The following is a 15,037-nucleotide window of genomic DNA, read 5'->3' on the forward strand; positions in this document are numbered from 1 at the left end:
AACATGAAATGGACGAGGAACTTCTACTGTGTTCTAATCTGCAGCTGAAAGGAACACCATGATCGTCTCTTGTTATTGTTGTCTTGATATCGAGGGGACTGTTTCCACTGTCGATTTCAGCTGCGTTTCTATACCACACTAGTTTGCCAACTGGAATGATACTTTCAGTATGAAGGCGACACCGTAACGTTACCTCAGTGTTCTCGATGACTTCATTATGTTGACCTATTCCATTGATTGTTGTACAGACAGGGTCATCGGGATCTGTTAACGAAAATATGTGACTCGTCAGTTAATGAAGTCCATTGATAGAGATAGCCAGTACTTGCAGCGAAAGTAAGTTTGCGTTGATAGTATTTGACGTGTTTTATCAAATATTTCCCTGACATATATTTGAAACAAGCGACCTAGCGGCCGATATAGCTCCGCTGTGTTTATGTACAGAATAACTATTTTTGACACATGTTGATGAAGAAGGTGGGAATCTTTGATAACTCAATGCAGTGGCCAGAAAAAAGTGGCTAAAATAAGCTGCAAAAATACAAAATTGAAGATTTCATCATACTTTGAATATATCACATCTGATCATCCCTAAGAACATGTCAACCAAAGCTATCTGATGAGTAGTTTTTTGAGAATAAAATATTCTGACCAAAAATGGCAACAATTGCCCCCAAAAATAAAAATACTGTCAAGGACAGTGTGCTCACATTCAGTTTGAATTGGTCCATTCAAGAAATATTTAAACCAGGAAAAACAAAGAATAACAACAGCAAATTAGGTCTCCAACTTAGGTACTGGAGGTCATCTTCAGGAACATGCATATCAACTTCTATAGCAATGGGACAAGCAGATCCTAAATACATAAGCAAATGTCAACAACAAAAATAGACAGAGAAGGTTTGATAAGAAGAAAAGGTGGGAGTGGGTAAAAAAATGTACAAGGGATCTGGTAAACATGGTAAAAAAGTAATGCTACCTCATCAATCTTCTAGACCCTACCCCCTCCTGAATATCAAATGTTCCATCCCTTGGTATTACATAACGCCAGATGACAGGAAATATATTTACAACCTTGGGGATTTTTTAATTAATGCCATGAGTGTTATCATTCTAATGTAAACAGCACTTAAGTTAGTTACAGATGGTGAAATGCCTTCCACTGTGGATGGTGATTACAACATCTGGAATTATCCCGGATCCAAATTTCTCATCAGTTCTTGTATGTCTTACATAGAAAAGTTGCAAAAATTGGTCCACAATGAAAAAAATCACCTAAGCTTTGTTTTCTGGATCAAATTTTCCTACAAATTGATACCATATATGACAAAATTATGTTCACAGCCTTCAAAACTGTCTCACAACATATCCTTGGTTGGTGTAGGTCATTTAAGGTCACAAACTGAGAAAATTACCTAAAATATACAAATTTGGGGGTTTCCCAACACTTTGAGCAGAAAATGTATCTAATAACATCCCTCGGGACTTTATACCAAATTACAAAGCTTTTCAAAAAAGTAATTTTGAGATCAAGTTTTCTTGACCAAATGACAATATTGTCTTAAAAATACAAATTTGTATATTTCAGGACAATTTCCACATATCCAACTATTGTCATCTTTGTACATCTGTGTACCAAATACAAAAGCTGTCTGTCCAGGGGGTTTTTAAAACAAAATACTGTTTAAGATTTTTTGACCAAAAATGACAAAATTGCTCCAAAATAGTGATTTTCCCAATTTTGTCATAATTTCAACAAATTAGAAGAGTAACACCCTCGCAAAGATCTAAACCAAATTTGAGAGCCATTGGGCTGGCGGTTTCAGAGTAGAAAAATTTTTACTGAAAATGAGAAAACTCACCAAAAAATTCAGTAATAAATACAAAATTAAGGATATCTTCACAATATTCATAAAACTGTCTAAGGTTCACCTAAGGTACTTGCACACAAATTTTCAAAGCAATCAAAACAGTAGGTTCTCGAGATATTAATTCTTGACCATTTTCACGTTTTGTAAGCTCATTTGCATAATTGTGGCAATGCAGACTTTATTTGAACAAAATCCCATCTTTAGCCCAGGATGCTTCCACCCAGCAAATACCAAGCTGAAATGTGCAGCGGTTTGCGTGTTTTTGATGTTGACGGACATACTGTACATACATACATACATACATACACACATACATACAGACGCCATCGACTTCAGCTTATACGATAAACTCACATTGGTATAACCAAATGTGAGCTAAAAATTGCAGATTTCATCATAATTTCAAAATATCACACTTAGTTCATAAATAGAAACCTGTATACCAAATTCCAAAGCTGTTCGACCAGTACTTTTTGAGAAACGCATTTTTTGACCAAAAATGGGAAAATTGACCCAAAAATTCAAAATTGCAGATGTCATCATTATTTCAATAAATATCATTTAGTTCATCTTTGGAAACCTGTATACCAAATTTCAAAGCTATCAGATAAGTAGTTTTGGAAATACACATTTTTTGAACAAAAATGGCAAAAATTGCCAAAAAAATACAAAATCACAGATTTCATCAGAAATTCAAAATATATTACTAAGCTTATCTGTAGAAACCTGTATACCAAATTTCAAAGCTATCAGACCAGTACTTTGTGAGAAAAACATTTTTTGACCAAAAATGGCAAAAATTGCCCCAAAATTACAAAATTGAAGATTTCATCATTATTTCCATATATATCATTTAGTTCATCTGTAGAAACCTGTATACCAAATTTCAAAGCTAACAGATGAGTAGTTTTGGAAATACACATTTTTTGACCAAAAATGGCAAAATTGTCCCAAAAAATACAAAATTACAGATTTCATCAGAAATTCAATATATATTACTTAGTTCATCTATAGAAACCTGTATACCAAATTTCAAAACTATCAGACCAGTACTTTTTGAGAAATACATTTTTTGACCCAAAATGGCAAAAATTGCCTTAAAAATGCAAATTTGCATGTTTCTGCGCAATTTGAACAAATCTGAAATAGATCATCGCTAGGGACATATGTACCAAATAAAAAAGCTATCTGACCAGTAGTTTTGAAGAAGAAGATTTTTAAAGATTTTTTTACCAAAATGACAAAAATTGCCTTAAAAATACAAATATGCAAATTTCACCACCATTTGAACAAATCTGATTTAAGTTACCTTAAGCAACTGCATATCAAATTTCAAAGCAATCGGACGAGTGGTTTCAGAGCAGAAGATTTTTTTACAAAAAACGCCAAAAAATGCCCCAAAAATACAAATATGCAAATTTCACCATGATTTGAACAAACTGAAGTAAGGTCACCCCAAGTGAACTGCATATAAAATTTCAAAGCAATTGGACTTGTGGTTTCAGAGGAAAAGGCAATTGTTGACGGACGACGACGGACTACGGACGCCGGACGCCGGACGCCGGACGACGACGGATAATCAACCTATTTGATAAGCTCCACGTCGCTGACAGCGGAGCTAAAAATGTGTTACTCTCTTTGGAGTTTTACGGTTTGCCAGTAATTTACATTAGACGAAGAGGATGTACCTACTAATTACGGTAACGGTTGCAAAAGCAGATCCCAGTGCATGATGTACACAAATCCATTGTCCACTACTCTCTTTAGTCACTCTCTTGATGACCAGATTACTTTCTCCCTTTGATTTATCACCAGTTACGTCACAGCAATCATTGACTGATGTACCATTGATGGCTAACAATTTATCGTCAATTGGTTTACCATTCAGTGAACGTTTTATCCATTCAGGAAGTAGAAATTGCGATCTGTGCTCAGAGTCATGCACCGAACAATTCAGTGTTAATGCATCTCCTTCTCTGACGTATGCATCTTTTGGTGTAACTGCCCAGGAAACCGAACTCGTCACTGTTATAAAATTAGTTAATAAATATTTGAGATGAAAAGATTTACAAAAAGTCCATTTGGTTTTTCTTTTCCCCTCGAATCAATACTCATATGCTTGATGCAAATCGGAAGTAGAGACTATAGGAATAGAGATATCATCATATCGATTTATTCTCATCTGCTTGAGAGCCTTGGATTCGGCCTTTTCAAAACAGTGTGAGTGAGAAACAGCATGTTAGACATTAAAATTGTTTTAATTTTGATTAAATGTTACTAGTTTTTTCAATTATATATATTTTTCTTCCCCCGAACACTGTTGATAAGAGCATTACCTTTTCGACCTATTCTGAAAACGATGTGTCACAGCATATATCGCTATGACAATACATTTGCTCCTCATACATGCACCCTTAAAGAGAGCAACTAAATGCAAATATAGCATTGGATATATTGGGTAGTAACCGTGCAGGTTTGTAATTCCTTTTTTGTAATATTGCAGAATAATCATTTCCTTTCTCTGATTTTTTTGCTCTGATAAAGTGTGTGTGAGATGTGTAATAGCGAGTATGTGAGTGCGAGTGCTTCATGAACTTTACAGCGTGTGGACGGGTCGTGGTCAAAAATGTAACGGCCGAGTGGTTTTGACTATGATGTCTTCGCCAAGTTACTTGGTACCATACTTTGTGAGTTCGAATACGATCGACAAATTACTGAATTGTCTAATAATATTATTATTCATTTAATTTGATCTAATTATAATCCTCTAATTCTCGAAACTGCTGTTTATTTAAAATTATCTTAATCCGTTTAACCTTCCTAAACTATTTACATTCTTCAAAAATGCGGAAGGCCTAGCCAACGCTACAGTCAAAGTCCCAGAAACTTGATACCAGTGTTTGATTGAACAGCCCTATAGCCGTATGTATAGGTCTAGCAACCAAGCCTACGAGCAAGCTTCCCCGTGTCATCTGAACCTAAAATGTATCGAAAGAGAGAAAATTTACACAGTGCTTACCTGGTCTGGTGATACAGACTAACACAAGTAATGTCAGTGATATTATGCTTGGTAAATGTACAGTATCCATTGGGAAACAATCTGTTGAAATTAAGCAAAGGGTGGATTTTCTTACGTCATCTACTTCCAGTGAATGTCTTTGCACATTTTATTTGATAAAGGGATGTTTGTATTCTTCCGAAATGCCACATATGAGTGATAATTGTCAGATAATTGTACATAGAAAACGGTACCATTGACCTGCAGTGCCTGAAACATTTTTCAACGTAAATGTTTGTTTCATTCCTGAGAGAAACCTTGGTAATTAATTTCAATGGCAATGGCCGGCTTGTACTGAGCATATGCCTGTAACTTAAGATAAGGCTTATTTTCTCATTAAAAATGTTATCAATGTTTTCGATCTTTATGATGGTGCAACGTAGTTCAGAGATTGTTTATCGAGTTATTGTTTAATCCATTACAATCCTTAACGCTACAGACTGAAGCTCGGCGAGGCCTGCTAATTTCTTTACAGACAACGATACACAGCACTTTGTTTCTTTTTGATTTTTGAGGTTTTTACTGCATTTTATTTTGTTTGTATTTTTTATTAATATCTTAATTATTGCAGCAGTCAAACTTCACAATAAGGGTTTTGCTATGTGTTATCATAAAAAACGGCAAAGTGTACGTGTATTCCGAAAGTCTGTTATGCAATTCAACATAAATATCGATTTTATGAATGTTTTCTGAGTTTGACGTTGTGGGATTTTTTTATTTGGCAAAGTAGAACAACATACAGTTGATTTTTAGTCTGACAACAAAGAATAACAAAATATTTCCTTAGAATCTAAATGAAAAACAACGTTATTATTTATCGGGATTAACTTCTTTTCAATGAGTGGAACGGCCGATAGCAGAACATATGCACGTGAATTTCTCTTCAACTTGCTTGCGCGAAAAATGGCCACCAATCAAAAAATAAACCCAAACACTCCCAGTATTTTCTGTCCAATCCTTTACTACGAAGCGTGCTGTCATTTTAATCAATCCTCTTTTGGACTTCTCTTCACTTCACTTCACTGAAACAGTTTGTTGACTCATTTAAGAGGTTGTATTGCATTTTGTAAAACATATCAAGTTTTCATCCATGATGAGCCAAAAAGAACCATTCAACAGTAGCTCAGCGTAGCTGGGCTGACAGTTAGTGAACAACTTTAGAGGGGGGGATTAACCGAATAGTTTTGACTGTGTTGTGTTCGCTAGAGAGTTAGAGTTCCATCGTAAATTTACTGAATTTATAACCGGCATTGGATACGGATGGTTTCCGTGCATCGACACATAAGTTAACAAGACATTTTAACAGCACGTAGTGTACCTAGACGAGGTAACTGTGCTCGAAAACGAAGGTCGACGCGGGTTTTGGATACACTTCCGTTTACTGCATGAAAACCTTCCTCCACTAAACTGATGCGGATTCGAGCGTTAACAACACACAGCCCTGCTATACGTAGAGCTAGTTCGATAGCACATGAAGTGAAGCATTCTGCTGACCATGACCATGGTCTCAGCAATCAAGTTTAATAGAGTCGGACGCCGGGTTAAGGCACATAAAGAAAATTAATAGGGAAACTTTAAGATAAAGCGTTCGTCAAATTTCATTGGATATTCCTTGCATTATTTGATTTTACTGCAGTACCATGTCATTGTTGTCGTAATTTTATGTAGTACAGTACTATGCGACCAGTATAATAATTTCGATCGGAACAGAATTAATGTATTCGTATCAAAATAGCATTGTTTTCATTAATAACGTAAACACGGTTAATACGGATTTATTACACTTCCTGTTCTAAGTTTCACATTGGTGGCGACCAGCGTCACTTCATGAATCTGAAATTCAAGGCAAAGCATTTTTAAATTGCCAATTCTTGATGACCAAACATTTAGACAGCACTGTTGGCTTTGTATGTCAATATTAAACACTGAACAAATTACAATTATAAACAGCAAGACTAGATTTAAGTGTCGAAACCTCAAACATTGTTCCATATGTTATTTTGACAGCTTCATGAATGATGAATAATGACGAGAATATTTGTTGGAAAAACTTGCCACAATTATGAAACAGCTTTTGTAAACGGGATAAAAACAAGTCAAAGTTATAAAGATAATCTTAACTACGGTGGCCCAAAACTACCTGTTCTCCGCATTCAAAGTCTGCGTCGCAATCAAATGTTTTTCTCTCACATATGTCTCTGCATTCAAAGTCTGCGTCGCAATCAATTGTTTTTCTCTCACATATGTCTCCGCATTCAAAGTCTGCGTCGCAATCAAATGTTCTCCGCATTCAAAGTCTGCGTCGCAATCAAATGTTTTTCTCTCACATATGTCTCTGCATTCAAAGTCTGCGTCGCAATCAAATGTTTTTCTCTCACATATGTCTCTGCATTCAAAGTCTGCGTCGCAATCAATTGTTTTTCTCTCACACATGTCTCCGCATTCAAAGTCTGCGTCGCAATCAAATGTTTTTCTCTCACATAAGCTTATGTCTCCGCATTCAAAGTCTGCGTCGCAATCAAATGTTTTTCTCTCACATATGTCTCCGCATTCAAAGTCTGCGTCGCAATCAAATGTTTTCTCTCACATATGTCTCCGCATTCCAAGTCTGCGTCGCATTCAATTGTTTTTCTCTCACATATGTCTCCGAGGTATGCCTCAGTGGCGAAGCATAATTTCTATCGAACAGCGCTCTCAGACGGTCGCTATTGACAACGACGAACATGTATCAAGTTATTTTCAATAGATTATCGATCGAAAATTTGTTTGGACGCCTTGTGCCGGGCGCCCGTGTGTTGAGGTCACGTCATAAACATTTCCACAATAACCCATATATTGACTTATACACTTAAATATCAACATTGAAGGTATCCGTTGGTTTCCTGTACTGAAATTAAATCGACGACAATTTTTTTAGTTTTGGTGATACTTTTACGTACGTTTCGGCACATTTTGGCGCACCTCGGCGTAGTTTGGCGCCATTGTGAACGGGGGGGGGGGGACAACACGCGAGTGAGCGAGACAACAATGTATCAATTTCGGACAAAAGGATATCGATCGATAACGTTCACTGCACGATTACAGTGGAGACTCTACGCCCGTTCGCCTCTGTTCTGTGTTATTCTTGCAGTTTACTGGGATTTTCATAGTTAATATTCGCCAAAATTTGGTATAAATTACAACAACCTGACTGGTATTTGGTCTGTATAATTTAAGAGACGCTAGTGCACTACGGCCCAAAGGCGCCCCATTTTGTACGGTATATAGCGTCCCGAATTTTTGCCACACATACGTGGAGTGCGCGTTCGGAGAGTCAATTTCACCTCCCGCGTCATGTTGAAAATTTCGCCGTATTTCCTTGCTGCACATCTAAATATTAATGAAAGAGCAACAGGTCCTATTTCCCGTATATGCTGCCCTTACAATTATAATATTTTGGGAAGAATTTCACAAGGGAATTCCAAAAATACGTAAGCGATAAGAGACATATGCAAAATCAAGTAAAAACACAGTCAACAGCAAAACGATCTTCAACTCGTCATTTCATAAAAAAAGAGGGAAACTAAAAAAAATAAAACCATAGTTTTAGTTACCCTTCATGATATGTGTCATACCAAATATTATAAAAAATAACAGCGAAATGAAAAAGTTAAACCAACGGTTTTTTTCAGATGTATTTTTCATTTTACGATGTGTCTACTCTGCTCGATTTCCCATAGAAAACAATTGCGTTTAATGTACTGAACAGACCGTACAACTATCGCTCGTTCAAATTTCTCAATTCTGAACCAATTATAGTGAAAAGTGGCACGGTGTTTCCTTGATATATATACAAAATTGCTGTCGTTTTAGTTTTTTGAATTTCTCGACGAAACTTGTTTTAGTTGCATTTTATTTTTATTTATTTTCCGATCGCTGAATTTTTGCTCCTGCCCTCAATAAAATGGCGATCTTACAGCGTTTGCATATGCAGAATCAGGGTCTAATATTGACCCATTTTAATCGGTTAGCGTCTCTTAAATTATACAGACCAAATACCAGTCAGGTTGTTGTAATTTATACCAAATTTTGGCGAATATTAACTATGAAAATCCCAGTAAACTGCAAGAATAACACAGAACAGAGGCGAACGGGCGTAGAGTCTCCACTGTAATCGTGCAGTGAACGTTATCGATCGATATCCTTTTGTCCGAAATTGATACATTGTTGTCTCGCTCACTCGCGTGTAGTCCCCCCCCCCGTTCACAATGGCGCCAAACTACGCCGAGGTGCGCCAAAATGTGCCGAAACGTACGTAAAAGTATCACCAAAACTAAAAAAATTGTCGTCGATTTAATTTCAGTACAGGAAACCAACGGATACCTTCAATGTTGATATTTAAGTGTATAAGTCAATATATGGGTTATTGTGGAAATGTTTATGACGTGACCTCAACACACGAGCGCCCGGCCCGTCCAAACAAATTTTCGATCGATAATCTATTGAAAATAACTTGATACAATGTTCGTCGTTGTCAATAGCGACCGTCTGAGAGCGCTGTTCGATAGAAATTATGCTTCGCGGAATAACGTACACTGAGGCATACCTCGGAGACATATGTGAGAGAAAAACAATTGAATGCGACGCAGACTTGGAATGCGGAGACATATGTGAGAGAAAAACATTTGATTGCGACGCAGACTTTGAATGCGGAGACATATGTGAGAGAAAAACAATTGAATGCGACGCAGACTTTGAATGCGGAGACATATGTGAGAGAAAAACATTTGATTGCGACGCAGACTTTGAATGCGGAGATATATGTGAGAGAAAAACATTTGATTGCGACGCAGACTTTGAATGCGGAGATATATGTGAGAGAAAAACATTTGATTGCGACGCAGACTTTGAATGCGGAGACGTGTGAGAGAAAAACATTTGATTGCGACGCAGACTTTGAATGCGGAGACATATGTGAGAGAAAAACATTTGATTGCGACGCAGACTTTGAATGCGGAGACATATGTGAGAGAAAAATATTTGATTGCGACGCAGACTTTGAATGCGGAGACATATGTGAGAGAAAAACATTTGATTGCGACGCAGACTTTGAATGCGGAGACATATGTGAGAGAAAAACATTTGATTGCGACGCAGACTTTGAATGCGGAGACATATGTGAGAGAAAAACAATTGATTGCGACGCAGACTTTGAATGCGGAGACATAAGCTTATGTGAGAGAAAAACATTTGATTGCGACGCAGACTTTGAATGCGGAGACATATGTGAGAGAAAAACAATTGATTGCGACGCAGACTTTGAATGCAGAGACATATGTGAGAGAAAAACATTTGATTGCGACGCAGACTTTGAATGCAGAGACATATGTGAGAGAAAAACATTTGATTGCGACGCAGACTTTGAATGCGGAGAACAGGTAGTTTTGGGCCACCGTACCTTAACAGATTCCCTAGGGAATGGTGCATTGATCCAATTATTGTTATAATTCGCAGCTGTAAAACCTGTCACAGAAAGAGCCATTAACCCGGCATGTAAGCATAGCTTACCATTCCTGCTATTTTGTAATCGTCTTAAGTGTAGTCTCCATAATCGCTTTAACACTAAAATGATCTTAGATATATTAGTTTTTATTTATGCAAATTATATCAATGAGCATTGTTTCGATATTAAGGTTTTATACGAATGATTCTTTATTCAATTTGGCATAGTCATGTACCTCGCATCTTGCGTTGTATAAATCTTTTACGTGATCAAACTCTCTTACGAGCACTTCTACATATCTGTTGCTTTTACGAACGATTATCAAAAAGGAGATACTTTACTATACTCGAAGTGAGAACTGTTGCTAGTAGTCGTACCGTGTGACAATTTACAATTTGAAAATCGCATAATTATGGTTCATTTGTTACCAGGGACACTATTTAACTTTTGGCTTTGATTTTTACTGGACGTCTTTACAAGTACAAGAGTTGCCAATGGGTTTGATTCATTCAAACGTGTTGAACTCATGTGTTGATAAAAGACTAAGAAATGAATAAATTTGCAGACATACCTGTCAGTTATACCGGATTCTTTCTCTATAACATGCAACCGTGGCCGTAATGTTTCATGAAGACAATGTGATGTTTTTAGCTCAGTACAATGGAATGCAAATTTGATTTATCGAAAGTCCGGCCCACGGGTAGTTTACGGTACGCGATTATCGCTGTCGACCTTAGTACTTCGGCGAAAGCAAAAAAAAAAAAAAGAATTATCTACGACAGCAAAGCGCAGTGTTCTCGAAGGGTGATTTTGTTTCCAACGGAAATCACAACATGACAAATACATATTATTTTGCTTACTGCCTCGTATATCAAAGATCGTTGGCTTCAATGATCGAATGGTAACTTGTTGATGACGTTGCGGGCCGCATAGTTATCACTTGATTGAGGATGAACCAGAACTGTTCTCAAATTGATGATTCCGGGATTTAAAAACGGTCACAAGAAAATTCTTTTTTTTTACAAATCATGCAAAAAATAAAAATCCTAAAAAGAAATTACGGAAAAGTCTTTCACTCTATAAATGCCTTGTTTATCACAAGATTATCGCTAGGTGTTAATGTTCGAAGACACTCTGTAAAAACCACGTATCACATAACCACATTATATCATATAATTTCATACAAAGTATGGAATTTGGCTACAGGCCGTCTGAGGTGGTGTGGGGAGGAGGCGGGTGATGTTAAAACTGACCAAGGGTAGAGCCGGTTAAAGGCCATGTTGTCTGGCGGACGTGCTCGTGAAAAAGAGGACAGAACTGGGACAACTGTGACCAATGCCACAGATGGCGCTGTAGGGTGACGTTTGCATAGATAAAATTCCTTACAGTGTATCTTTTGATATCACATTACAGAACATCCAGCCATATTTTTAATCGCAGTGTTATTTCTCTTAGATTTCAGTGAATTTTGGAGGATTCATCGCAATGTCGATCGTGATGTTGACTTCTTCGTATCGTTCGCACAAAAAATTCCATATTTATGCGGATGGCGTAATAAAAATAAAGCCTCAAAATTTATGGTTTTTCTATCATTAGTAAAATTCTGGGGATGATAAATCTGTTATTACCAAATGTCGACTGTTCCTCGCGTCGTATCTGCAATAATGAGTGTCATTTGTGCTGCCTCAGACAGTAGACTTCGTCTGGTTTCTGACACAGCACAAATGACACTCATGCTTATACGACATAGGAATAGACGATATTTGGTGATAACCTCAATATAACGTCATTCCATAACGTCACAACGTATGTTGTGGGTTCGAACCCGGTTGAAAACTAGCCGTATTTTCTATCCTGCCGTATGTTGTGGGTTCGAACCCGGTTGAAAACTAGCCGTATAATTCATATCATATCATATTTAGAGGTTATTTAAGGCCGCGTTCAAAAAAAATGGTGAGGGGGCTGGAGAAATCGCGATTGATTTTTTTTTTCAGATCAACCTTCATACCCTCAAAAATTTTCAAGTCCCCCCTCAATACCCTCAAAAATTTTCAAGTCCCCCCAATTACCATATACCGGATATTTATTAGGAATACACGCAGAGTAAAAATAAACATGTAATGTGTCGTTCTGCATACAGATGTTCAACACTACCTCTTATCAGCAGATTGTAGAGCCATATACCTAGGACAAGTTCTTAAATTGATTCATTTATATAGTCACACATTTTTCCATTTAAATTAGAGTCTTTACCATTCAAAGTTTTACTTTTGTGTTATTGTACAATGAGATGTGAAAATTGCATTCACTGCACGAACTTGAAATGAACGGTTTATATATTGATTTTAATTGATTTTAGAAAAACTGATTTTTCATCGTACATTTGTATAAGATAAAGTATGGTGACACAATCTTTTTTCTCTAATATTTGATTGTTCTCATATGCCAGAATTCTAAAAAACATGGTAACTGTTAGTCCCCTAGCCTTCTATGTGTTGCTCTCTGGCTGGATCTTGTGTACAAGTAGATGTATGTTTCACTGTCAATTGAGCGTCCTATGACCGAAACTCTTCTTAAACTACATCAGAGTCAGAGCTACATGTATCACTGTCACTGCCAGTATGTAGTAGCAGGGCCGTAGTTGTATTAACTTTTTATTTTGACAATATTTTTGTTCAGTTTATACAATTGCTTTCTAGCATGTTGAGCTGTCAAGTATTCAGCTTGCCAACACAGCCTACGTGTACCGTGCATCTGTATCATTCAATTATCACATCACCAATATGTAGACAAACGGGCTTTGCTGACAAACTGAATATTGTGTTTGTCAGCCTGCTCTAGAGAGACACCAAGAAACTGTGTTTGATACATTGCATAGAAATATTGAAAAATTATCAAAAGTTGCATCTCAGACCCCTTAACAAGGTCACTTTGTTTTATGAAAATTTAATGGCATTCAAACATTTTTAGATTTTTTGAGATTAAAGACATAAAATGTGACAAAACTGTTCTAGATTTTGTTTAATTATTACTAACCTTAGAACCATTGGATGACATCAAAATGTTAGGAGTCAAAATTTGTTCATGTCCCCCCCCCTCTATAGGCAGAGCAAAACTTTCAAGTCCCCCTTCGACTACCCCAAAAATTATCAAATTCCCCCCTGAATTCCTCCACCCCCCACCATATTTTTTGAACGCGGCCTAAGCAATAATGAACACCCAGCGATAGTATACCACGAGCTGTTGACCAGTTCATGACATATGTGCACGAGCTATAGCGAGTGCGTATATGGAGTGATGGAGTGAACTAGTCAAAATCGATTGGTATACCGTCGCTTGGTGTGATTTATTGCTATTATATCTTAACAGTACATTGAAATTCTGGCTTGGAACGTCAAAAAAGGGATTTTTGCTCAAACTGAGAGCTCGCGCGTATGCTAGCCGTGGTATATCGCCAATATATCACGGTTTTTTTTGCGTCTCGACCACTCAGATCGCTGTATTTGCGCCATCAATATACTAGTATGATATAATACCCAATATCGCCTGATCCTGTGTCGAATAAGCATGAGTGTCATTTATGCAATTGGCGATACGAGACATTGAAAACCTGCAGCATCACAAATGTTACAAATGATCTTGTCTAACGATGTGAGTATCTCACGTCGCCGATCATAAATCGTTGACAACATGCATGTCTATCTATCTGTCTGTCTCCCTTACACACAGACACGCACACACTCTGTCTGTCTACCTGTCTGTCTGTCTCTCTCTGTCTCTCTCTCTGTCTCTGTCTGTCCATCTCTCCATATTCGTTGTGCACAAAGTGTAGATTTTACAGTTCCACCATTTATCATCACTGTTTTAGAATTTTGAATTTATTATAGAAATAACGGGCGACGCGTTGACCATTAACGTTTATTTATTGGCAAGGGCGAGAGGAAAGCCAAAAATTAACGGGCTCGGCTTGCCGCGCCCACAAATAAACGTTAATGGTCAGTGCGGAGTCTGTTATTTCAATTATATTATCAAGGAACCCCGAAAAATCGTCACAATTTACGAACATTTCTCGTGCAAACGAAAACCGGGCGGCAGAATCTGTCAGCGAGTAGTGCGCGCTGCAAAAAATTGCGTCTTAACTAGGCCAACAAATGCTCCATTTTATATTTTGGTTGATTATGATCTTTGTACAAATCACAATTTTCGTTTTAGCTGTAAAGTTACCATGTTTACGATATTACTCATATTCACGGGCATGAACCAAACCATTACTGTGTATTTGTGGGCAGTCACGTGGTTCAGCTACGCCAATTAAACGCAATGGATAGGCATCGTTATATAATATATTACCATGCCCTGTCCGTCGCATTTTAATTGGTCGAGCTGAACCATGTGACCAACCACAAATACGCAATAATGGTTTGTTTATTGGCCAATGTATATGAATGATATCGTAAACATTGTAAATTTACGGGTAAATTGTAAATTGTACAAAGATCATAATCAATCACAAAATAAAATTGAACACCTTTGGCCCAAGTTTCGACACTTTTATAAAAAATCTCCGGATTTGCAAAATTTTTACAGCGCGCGCACTACTCTCTGACAAGTTCTGGGACCCCGTCG

This window comes from Ptychodera flava, chromosome 3 (genome assembly GCF_041260155.1).
Source record: "Ptychodera flava strain L36383 chromosome 3, AS_Pfla_20210202, whole genome shotgun sequence".
Lineage (NCBI taxonomy): Eukaryota > Metazoa > Hemichordata > Enteropneusta > Ptychoderidae > Ptychodera > Ptychodera flava.